Here is a 10956-nt window from a genome sequence, read left to right as displayed (position 1 = left end):
CTTTCTTCTTTGTTCTTGCCGCTGCCCGGCGACAGGCGTCGCCAGGCAATGACGCGTGTGCGCATTGCAGCCGCCGCACATGCGCAGTTCCGACCCGTTTGCACCGCAGCGAAGAACCACTGCGTGCGAACGGGTCGGAATGACCCCCTATAATCCTACAAAATCCCTGACTTTATGCAAGTGTACCTAGAAGAATTGATGCCGTTTTAAGGCAAATGGTGGTCATACCAAATTTGATTTGATTTAGATTACTCCTGTTCATTCACTTTGCATTGTGTTAATTGATAAACTAAACTATTAACAGTTCTATTTCTGAAAGCATTCTTTGCAAAAGTTTTAGGCAGGTGTGGGAAAAAATGCTGCATAGTACAGTATATCAGTATATATACACAGAATATATGTTTATATAGGTATATATACTCTGTGCATCTGTATATAAATATAATGAACTGGTATTTGTAGGCCAAATATAAAAAATATATATTCTATGTATATCACACATCGCCGATAGCAAATGTCTAACAATATTATACTGCATATCTGTGTGCGTAGCAAAGAGGGGATTTGGTCATGTTTTGATGAAAACATTTAAGCTTGTAGCACAACTCCCAACATTGTGGTCAGTGGAGCGGGCGCGACTGCGAAGGGGGCTTAGCTCACGGGAAAGAGGGCAGAGCTCTGCAGCACCCCACTCCCCTCACTGTGGGGGTGTGCCCAGCAGTCTCAGAGACCCCCCCCCCCCCATCACTGCAAATAGATGTTGTGCACCATCTATTCACCCTCTACTTACAGTGTGTGCTCCCCCCCCCCCCCCCCCCAAGGAACTTGCAGCCCGTAGGTGGGGCATCACTAAGAAAATGGGACACTTGGGAGGTATGTTGTAGCCCATCGTCAAGGGACCCCAATATTCTGAAAGTCCCTAACCTAGCCTATAGAGTCAGCACGCCATTGCAATGCAGGTAAATGTACCTTCCACCTACATAGGGGAACATCCATACAGGGCTGGTCTGTGAGCCAAACCCAAGAAGGCAATTTATAGCCTTAATTGTACACTGCCATGACAGCACTAGACAAAATATTTGGAAACAAAACAGGAAAGAAATATGCCCGTGCTCGAGTTTACCATATTGTACATGGTACCAGCTGGCGGCAATATTAATACCATATAGTACAGTAAATGCTAAGCCTGATTTAACATTTATTTATAAAGCTGTATTAAATCTATTGATCATAGCCATCAATGATCAGCAGATTTGATATCCCGCTTCTAAGAAATTCTCCTGCTATGGGGTAAATGCAACATCTGCGCATTGCATATATCGGCGAGATCACAGCAAGTTTTCCTGATGTTTAAAGTGGCAACAATTTAAAAGGCAAACCCTGGTTGTTTTTGCTTATTTATGACTGCTCCCTTAGAACATCAGGCAGACTTGCCAGAAACTCGCAGTGCAAGCTATTACATTTACTTCTCCGTGTTATGCTTGTTATAGGCTGGAGGGTCAGGAGAGACGGTGGTGTCAGAGTTGAAGTATTTGACTTTTTTTTTCTTCAGTTATTATTCTTACAGGAGCCGCCACAACTTTGGAACTTTGAAAAGTTTACACAAGTCTTGCTCCTCCCTCTATATCCTCATCATATGGTGGTCTATTTTGATTTTATTCTCCATTGAATACTATAGATGGCCATCGACCACCATTAGGTTGCCATTGTTGATGGGGGTCTGAAGTTTCTCAAACACCAATTAAAGAGATGTGGCAATGGTGTTTTTTTTTTTTTACTCTGCTGCTTAGCCCTGCCCCCTTCCCTGATCTTCCCTTCTGATGTGCAGCATGTGACGTAGTTGCATTAAGCATGTAATGCTATCACGTCGTTGTATAGCAATGTGTTATATGGATGGTGTGTGTACCCAGCTTATGTGATGAACGTGTGAAGACCATTTTGTCGAAGACCCGTTATCTTGCAGCACAGTGGTTCCCAAAATGCTGTCCTCAAAACACCCCAAACAGTCTAGGTTTTAGGGATATCCCTGCTTGTGCATAGATGGTATAATCAAACTGACTGAGGTACTAATTAAGTCATTTGTGCCTAAGCATTGATATCCTTAAAACCTGGACTGTTGGGGAGCCTGGAGGACTGTGTTTGGGAACCACTGCCTCAGTGTGATCCATAATAAACCAGGGATGCCTGACTACCGTAAACTGTTCAACGTGTATTTGTGCATTCCAAAAGGATTAGGGAGTCCTTGAGAAGATAATCACACTTCAGGGATTGACTTTGATAACTCATAGAGCGAGATGTAATGCAGTGCGAGACGGCCAGAGCTCTGAGATTCCAGCCCAACGAGTACGTTTTTTTTTTTTTTTAAAGCGGAAATCATTTACACGGTGAAACCAGGTCGTTCTTTCCTTGTAAATGATTGCCACTTAAAAAAAATTTTTCTTTCAATGGACGAGTTTGGCCGGAATCTCGGAGTTCTGGCCCATACACTGTTCTCTTGAGACATTAAATTGTTGCAAGAAGTGTTTGGAAGCAGTTTTGAGATGACTGAAGCACCAAAGTCATTATGTAGTCAGCTTGGATCAGGCATTCCCAACCACGGTCCTCAAGGCACACCAACAGTGCAGGTTTTAGTGATATCCAGGCTGCAGCATAGATGGTTAAATCAAAATAACTTAGCTACTAATTAAGTCACCTGTGCTGAAGCCTGGATATCACTAAAACATGCACTGTTAGTGTGCCTTGAGGACCGTGGTTGGGAATGCCTGGCTTAGATCATAGGTCTGCAAACTCGGTCATCATTACCCTACACAGTGCATGTTTTGCAGGCAACCCAGCAGGTGCACAGGTGTATTAATTACTCACAGACACATTTTAAAAGGTCCGCAGGTGGAGTTAATGATTTCACTTGTGATTCTGTGAGGAGACCTGCAAATCATGCACTGCGTGGGTAATGAGGACCGAGTTTGCAGACCTATGGCTTAGATCAGCCTCAACCCTCAAGTTTTCCCAATGTGTCATGTTTTGAGGATTTCTGGCTGTGGAAGCAGGTGAGATCATTAGTGACTCAGCAACATAGATTATGTACATAAATAAAGACATCCACAAAACATGACCTTTTGGTAGTAAATAGGATTTTAATTACCTACCAGTAAATCCTTTCTCGTAGTCCGTAGCGGATGCTGGGGTCCACATTAGTACCATGGGGTATAGACTGGTCCACTAGGAGCCACTGGCACTTTAAGAGTTTAATAGTGTGGGCTGGCTCCTCCCTCTATGCCCCTCCTACCAGACTCAGTCTAAAAACTGTGCCCGAGGAGACGGACATACTTCGAGAGAAGGAAATACCCAGATAGTGGCGAGATTCACACCAGCTCACACAAACAAGGCAAACCAGGCTAACTAGCCTGAAAACTCAGCAACAGCTGAAACATTACTGAACCCACTAAAGAAACGCAGTACTTAACTAAGAACAAAGCAGTACTGAACCAAAGAACCACTGCAGGATAACGAAGCGCTGGGCAGGTGTCCAGCATCCTCTACGGACTACGAGAAAAGGATTTACCAGTAGGTAATTAAAATCCTATTTTCTCTTATGTCCTAGAGGATGCTGGGGTCCACATTAGTACCATGGGGATGTACCAAAGCTCCCAGAACGAGAGGGAGAGCGCGGAGGCACCTGCAGAACTGATTGACCAAACTTTAGGTCCTCAGAGGCCAAAGTATGGACCCAGACCAAGTACCCGCTCGTCAAAGCTGCAAAGCCGAGACACCCCGGCAGCCGCCCAGGAAGACCCCACTTTACGAGTAGAGTGGGTCTTAACAGATGTTGGACACGGCAATCCTGCCGTAGAATATGCATGCTGGATAGTGAACCTGATCCAGCGAGAAATCATCTGCTTAGGACACACAATTTTCTTGGGATCATAAAGGACAAACAGAGAGTCCGATTTTCTGTGACGAGCAGTCCTCTTCACATAGATCTTCAAAGCCCTCACAACATCCAAGGACTTTGATGCAATTGAGGAGTTAGTAGCCACTGGCACCACAATAGGTTGGTTGATATGAAAAGCCACAATTGAAAAGAAGGAGAGAAAGACAAAAAAACCCTTTTTTTGGGAGCACTCTTTAATATATGTTCGAAGTAATTTGTGTGGTAAGAAATGTTAAAACATAACCTTTAATCAAACCTCGAATAGAAAAACATGATGTTGTCAAGATAATTAGAAACTCGTGTCTAATGTTGTATGTGTAAAAATCTTATTTAACCTTTTTAACAAATGAGGTATAAGATGAATGAATAGGTGAAAATATCAAAAGGTAGTGGAGGATACCAAGTGGTTTCTTAAAGTCCCGGGTATCCAAGAAATCACTGTGTATGCCTAAATTATGGGTATCATTGATGGAAAATATGAGCAGAACTGCTAAGGTTTAAAGTAAAGCTTGGGATGGAGCTGAAAGAGTGATTGGATTCCCCTGTTAATGGGGGGGGGGGGGGGGGAAGGGGGGAGGGAGGCGAAAGGAAAATGAGGAAAATAAGGAAAATAAGGGCCCACTGCACCTGGTATTCTCAGGAAGTTGACCGTCCTAATACTGACCAGGCCATGCCTGCTTAGCTTCCGAGATCGAACAAGATCGGGCGTATTCAGGGTAGTATGGCAGTGGGCCAAAGAAGAAGAAGAAAGAGGAAAAAGGAAAGGAGAAAAAAGGAAAAAAAGAGAAAGAAACCACCACTGATTCTGTACTCTAATGGATCGGTGCCATAATAGTCTGAAAATGTTTTTCCAAATAAGAGAGTGTGTGAAAATGATCTGAGTTGGAGTCAGCTCTTATCCTTAAAAGTGGCCCACTGCACCTGGTATTCTCAGGAGGTTTCCCTTCCTAATACTGACCAGGCCATGTCTGCTTAGCTTCCGAGATCGGACAAGATCGGGCGTATTCAGGGTAGTATGGCCGTGGGCCGTTGTTTAAGGAAAAAGATGGGTCACACTCTAATTATTGTACTTTACTTGAATCAGAACTAAAATATAGTCCGAAAGATATTTCCAGATAAGAGTGTGTGGTGGGTAAGTGGAATAGAGAGAGAAAGAGGGAGGGAAAGGGGGGATAATGATGGAGAGGTAATGAATATAAATGCGTCAAAAATGGGAGATCTGAAAAGTGAATAATGCTAAAAAAATTTTATCAAAACAAAGCCCTAATACTTGCTGGATGATTGTGCAAGGAATATACTCTCAACAAAAACAAGTTGTGTATATATAGCAGGTTTTTGCACACACAGGTAAATTAAGAGCTCAGGGCTGGCTCGCAAGAAATTTGCAAATCAAACACTAGTAATGTGAGCACTAAAGAATGTGCACAGTTGTTTGCTCCATATATACTAGAATATAGCACTGAAAAATGTGCACTGCTGTTTGCTAACATGAATATAGGAGCAAAACATGATCAGAGGGTATGGGTTTAGAGCTCAAGGCTGGCTCACTGGAAACTTGAATTAATCCTTATAACCTCCTGATAATGAGTGACAAAACATATGGAATGTATGAAATATATAAGTCACAAAAGTATTGATTTAGAGCTCAGGGCTGGCTCCACAATATTTGATATTAAAGCTCAGGGCTGGCTCCCAAAAAAATTAATTACGTACGTTTCACCTAGGTAGGCTTGGTCACGAGAGCCTCTCGTGACCAAGCCTACCTAGGTGAAACGTACGTCGAGCGGCGTCCTCTGTGACGTCATCGCGGCAACGCCCAGTCCGGAAGCGGGCGGCCGCGTTCTTCACTGCCAGCGGGTGCATGCATGGGGGATGACTGATCAACACTGGCCGCACATAGCGCGGTCACGGTAGTATATTTTGGATTACCAACATTTGACTATATTTCTTCTCCCCCCACCAATATTTTCACTCCTGCAGCGATACTTCACATCTGCAGGAAGACTGTGCTAAGTACCATTATTTTGCACTGTTTCCCCGCTTATGCCGTTACGGATATCAACTAGCTTTATGCAAATTGAGTTTCATGACAATGTAACTTTCCAGAGCATGTTTTTTACCAGCGATTTGATCATATGTCCTGTCATTTCCTAAGGTTTAAGTAATTAATTTTTTGGGAGCCAGCCCTGAGCTTTAATATCAAATATTGTGGAGCCAGCCCTGAGCTCTAAATCAATACTTTTGTGACTTACATATTTCATACATTCCATATGTTTTGTCACTCGTTATCAGGAGGTTATAAGGATTAATTCAAGTTTCCAGTGAGTCAGCCTTGAGCTCTAAACCCATACCCTCTGATCATGTTTTGCTCCTATATTCATGTTAGCAAACAGCAGTGCACATTTTTCAGTGCTATATTCTAGTATATATGGAGCAAACAACTGTGCACATTCTTTAGTGCTCACATTACTAGTGTTTGATTTGCAAATTTCTTGCGAGCCAGCCCTGAGCTCTTAATTTACCTGTGTGTGCAAAAACCTGCTATATATACACAACTTGTTTTTGTTGAGAGTATATTCCTTGCACAATCATCCAGCAAGTATTAGGGCTTTGTTTTGATCATTTTTTTAGCATTATTCACTTTTCAGATCTCCCATCTTTGACGCATTTATATTCATTACCTCTCCATCATTATCCCCCCTTTCCCTCCCTCTTTCTCTCTCTATTCCACTTACCCACCACACACTCTTATCTGGAAATATCTTTCGGACTATATTTTAGTTCTGATTCAAGTAAAGTACAATAATTAGAGTGTGACCCATCTTTTTCCTTAAACAACGGCCCATGGCCATACTACCCTGAATACGCCCGATCTTGTCCGATCTCGGAAGCTAAGCAGACATGGCCTGGTCAGTATTAGGAAGGGAAACCTCCTGAGAATACCAGGTGCAGTGGGCCACTTTTAAGGATAAGAGCTGACTCCAACTCAGATCATTTTCACACACTCTCTTATTTGGAAAAACATTTTCAGACTATTATGACACCGATCCATTAGAGTACAGAATCAGTGGTGGTTTCTTTCTCTTTTTTCCTTTTTTCTCCTTTCCTTTTTCCTCTTTCTTCTTCCTCTCTGGCCCACTGCCATACTACCCTGAATACGCCCGATCTTGTTCGATCTCGGAAGCTAAGCAGGCATGGCCTGGTCAGTATTAGGACGGTCAACTTCCTGAGAATACCAGGTGCAGTGGGCTCTTATTTTCCTCATTTTCCTTTCGCCTCCCTCCCCCCCCCCCCCCCATTAACAGGGGAATCCAATCACTCTTTCAGCACCATCCCAAGCTTTACTTTAAACCTTAGCAGTTCTGCTCATATTTTCCATCAATGATACCCATAATTTAGGCATACACAGTGATTTCTTGGATACCCGGGACTTTAAGAAACCACTTGGTATTCTCCACTACTTTTTGATATTTTCACCTATTCATTCATCTTATACCTCATTTGTTAAAAAGGTTAAATAAGATTTTTACACATACAACATTAGACACGAGTTTCTAATTTTCTTGACAACATCATGTTTTTTTATTCGAGGTTTGATTAAAGGTTATGTTTTAACATTTCTTACCACACAAATTACTTCGAACATATATAAAAGAGTGCTCCCAAAAAAAGTTTTTTTTGTCTTTCTCTCCTTCTTTTCAATTGTAGTTCACCTACAAAATTCCTGGGAGCACCGCCAATCATTTGCAGTTTAAGAATCATTTGTTAACTGTTTAACTGCTTGCATATTGGTATTTCATTCCATATTTATATCAGTATTTACTATAATTCTCAGACTAGTGCGGTTCCACAAAAAAAAACTTTCTGATATGAAAAGCCAACACAACCTTTTGAAGAAACTGCTGATGCATCCTGAGCTCAGCTCTATCTTCATGGAAGATTAAGTAGGGACTTTTACAGGACAAAGCCCCTAATTCCAACACACGTCTAGCAGAAGATAAGGCCAACAAAGTGACAGCCTTCCACGTGAGAAATTTGACCTCAGCCTCCTGTAAGGGCTCAAACCAATCCGATTGCAGGAACTGCAACACCACGTTAAGATCCCAGGGTGCCGTCGGCGCCACAAAGGGAAGCTGGATGTGCAGAACCCCTTTCAAAAAGGTCTGAACCTCAGGGAGGGCAGCCAATTGTTTCTGGAAGAAAATGGATAAAGTCAAAATCTGGACCTTTTATGGATCCCAAATGCAGGCCCATATCCACACCTGCTTGCAGGAAGAGGAGAAACCGACCAAGTTCAAACTACACCGCAGGAAACTCTTGGATTCACACCAAGACACACAGTTTTTCCAAATGCGATGGTAATGTTTAGACGTAACTCCTTTCCTAGCCTGTATCAGGGTACTAATAACCTTGTTCGGAATGCCCTTCCGAGTTAATATCTGGCGTTCAACCTCTATGTCGTCAAACGTAGCCGTGGTAAGTCTTGATAAGCAAATGGCCCCTGTTGTAGAAGATCCTCCCGAAGAGGAAGAGGCCTTGGATCTTCCAGCAGTAGATCCAGCAGATCCACGTAGCAAGCCCTCCTTGGCCAGTCCGGAGCAATGAGGATCACCTGAACTCTTGTTCTTTGTACAAGCTTTAGAATTCTTGGAATGAGTGGAAGTGGGGGGAACACATACACTGACTTGAAGACCCACTGCTTGTGGGTCTCTTGACCTAGAACAGTACCTCCAAAGTTTCTTATTGAGACGTGAGGCCATCATGTCTATTTGAGGTACGCCCCAACGACTGGTCACCTCCGTGAACACCTCCGGATGGAAGCCCCATTCTCCTGGATGGAGATCGTGCCTGCTGAGGAAGTCCGCTTCCCAGTTGTCCACTCCCGGAATGAAGATTGCTGACAGCGCCACTGCATGCCTTTCTGCCCAGAGGAGGATTTTTGTTACTTCAGACATTGCAGCTCTGCTCTTCATTCCGCCCTGTCGGTTTATGTAGGCCACCGTCGTTACATTGTCCGACTGCACTTGAATGGCCTGATCTTGCAGAAGTTGTGCTGCTTGTTGAAGATCGTTGTACACGGCTCTTAGCTCCAGGATGTTTATTGGAAGAAGGGATTCCTGACTTGACCACCTTCCTTGGAAGGTTTCCCCTTGGGTGACTGCGCCCCAACCTCTGAGACTTGCATCTGTGGTTAGAAGGATCCGGTTCTGAACCCCGAACCTGCAGCCCTCCAGAAGGTGAGGCAGTTGCAGCCACCAGAGGAGTGAAATACTTGCTTTCGGCGACAGACGTATCCTCTGGTGCATGTGTAGGTGAGATCCCGACCACTTGTCTAGGAGATCCAGTTGGAATGACCGAGCATGAAATCTTTCGCACTGTAGAGCCTCATAAGAGGCAACCATCTTCCCCAGAAGGCGAATGCACTGATGATACCCGGGCTGGTTTCAGGACATCCCGGACCATTGTTTGAATCACCAATGCTTTCTCCTCCGGTAGAAACACCCTCTGCACCTCTGTGTCGAGGATCATTCCCAGGAACGACAATCTCCTTGTCGGCTCCTAATGCGACTTCGGAAGGTTCAGGATCCAACCGTGCTCCCTGAGTAGATGAGTTGTGAGAGCAATGGACTGTAACAACTTCTCCCTGGACGATGCCTTTATCAGCAGGTCGTCCAGATATGGAATTATGTTCACCCCCTGTCTGCAGAGGAGAACCATCATATCTGCCATCACCTTGGTGAACACCCTCAGTGCCGGGAAGAGGCCGAATGGCAGCGCTTGGAACTGATAGTGACAGTTCAACAGTGCAAATCTGAGATAAGCCTGGTGTGGCGGCCAAATCTGAATGTGGAGGTACGCATCCTTGATATCCAGGGATACCAGAAACTCTCCCTCCTCCAGACCTGAGATCACCGCTCTCAGAGACTCCATTTTGAATTTGAACTCCATCAGATAAGGGTTTAACGATTTCAAGTTCAAAATCGGTCTGACCGAACCATCCGGCTCCGGTACCACGAAAAGGTTTGAATAATCAGGATTTTGGTACTTACCGATAAATCCCTTTCTCCGATTTCACAGGGGACACTGGAGAGCAGTTACAGTGGGGATATAGTAGGCAGTAACTGGGATCTGGCACTTTAAAATTTTTACAATGTGACTAGCTCCTCCCCTACTATGTACCCCCTCCAAGCCAGTCTACTTAAAACTGTGCCCGAGGAGAGCTAGAAGAGACCAACATTAAAGTAGAGGAGGTAGCTAAGCCATGGAAAACAGGAGAACACAAAGTAAACCTGTAAACTTATAACTGTAGAAAATGGTTAACATGAACTAAAACGAGCAGTCACTCAGTGACATGCAAACTGAGAAGTGAAGTAGGAGGAAAACAGCGCTGGGTGGGCGTCCAGTGTACCCTGTGGAGTCAGAGAAAGGGATTTATCGGTAAGTACCAAAATCCTGATTTCTCCTTCATCCACTAGGGGACACTGGAGAGCAGTTACAGTGGGGACGTCCCAGAGCTCCCATGATGGGTGGGAGAGCGCTGAGAGTCCTGCAAAACCGCCCGGCCAAACTGCGATGCAGAGGCAGCAAAAGTATAAAACCTGTAAAACTTGATAAATGTATGTCGGCCTGACCAAGCGGCAGCGCAACATAAAGTAGTCATGGAAAACCCCGCGGGCAGCCACCCACGAGGGTCCCACAGAGCGCGTAGAGTGCACCGAAATGGAAGAAAGAGATTCCCGAGAAACCGCCAAATAAGCTTGTCTGATGGCCAGACTAATCCATCGTGTCAACGTCTGCTTGGAAGCTGGCCATCCACGACGGTCAGCATCGTACAGAAACGGACTGTCACGATCCGGGTATCTGGACGCCATTACCTGCCTTTCAGATGTCTCCTGGGGCTCGCTCAGCGTTCCAAGGCCGGATCTCATCTGTGTCCACATACTGCACATTCCTCCTGTCACGCTGAGATGCTGTCACAGCGGCGCCATGTTTGAATCCTGCATGGCGTCTCCCGTTCTCCGCGG

At 44.5% G+C, this 10956-nt stretch overlaps 4 pseudogenes; 2 read left to right on the top strand and 2 right to left on the bottom strand.

The window, feature by feature from the left end:
* Nucleotides 1-4546: 4546 nt before the first annotated feature.
* On the bottom strand, nt 4547-4664 carry LOC134952752 (5S ribosomal RNA; annotated as a pseudogene).
* Nucleotides 4665-4840: 176 nt separating this feature from the next.
* LOC134952025 (5S ribosomal RNA) lies at nt 4841-4958 on the bottom strand (annotated as a pseudogene).
* Nucleotides 4959-6771: 1813 nt separating this feature from the next.
* LOC134952961 (5S ribosomal RNA) lies at nt 6772-6889 on the top strand (annotated as a pseudogene).
* Nucleotides 6890-7064: 175 nt separating this feature from the next.
* On the top strand, nt 7065-7182 carry LOC134953084 (5S ribosomal RNA; annotated as a pseudogene).
* The last annotated feature ends 3774 nt before the right edge of the window (nt 7183-10956 follow it).

The sequence above is a fragment of the Pseudophryne corroboree genome, chromosome 8 (assembly GCF_028390025.1).
Source record: "Pseudophryne corroboree isolate aPseCor3 chromosome 8, aPseCor3.hap2, whole genome shotgun sequence".
NCBI classification, from domain to species: domain Eukaryota; kingdom Metazoa; phylum Chordata; class Amphibia; order Anura; family Myobatrachidae; genus Pseudophryne; species Pseudophryne corroboree.
Note: the sequence above shows the minus strand (reverse complement) of the source record. Positions and strands in the feature narration are given on the sequence as shown.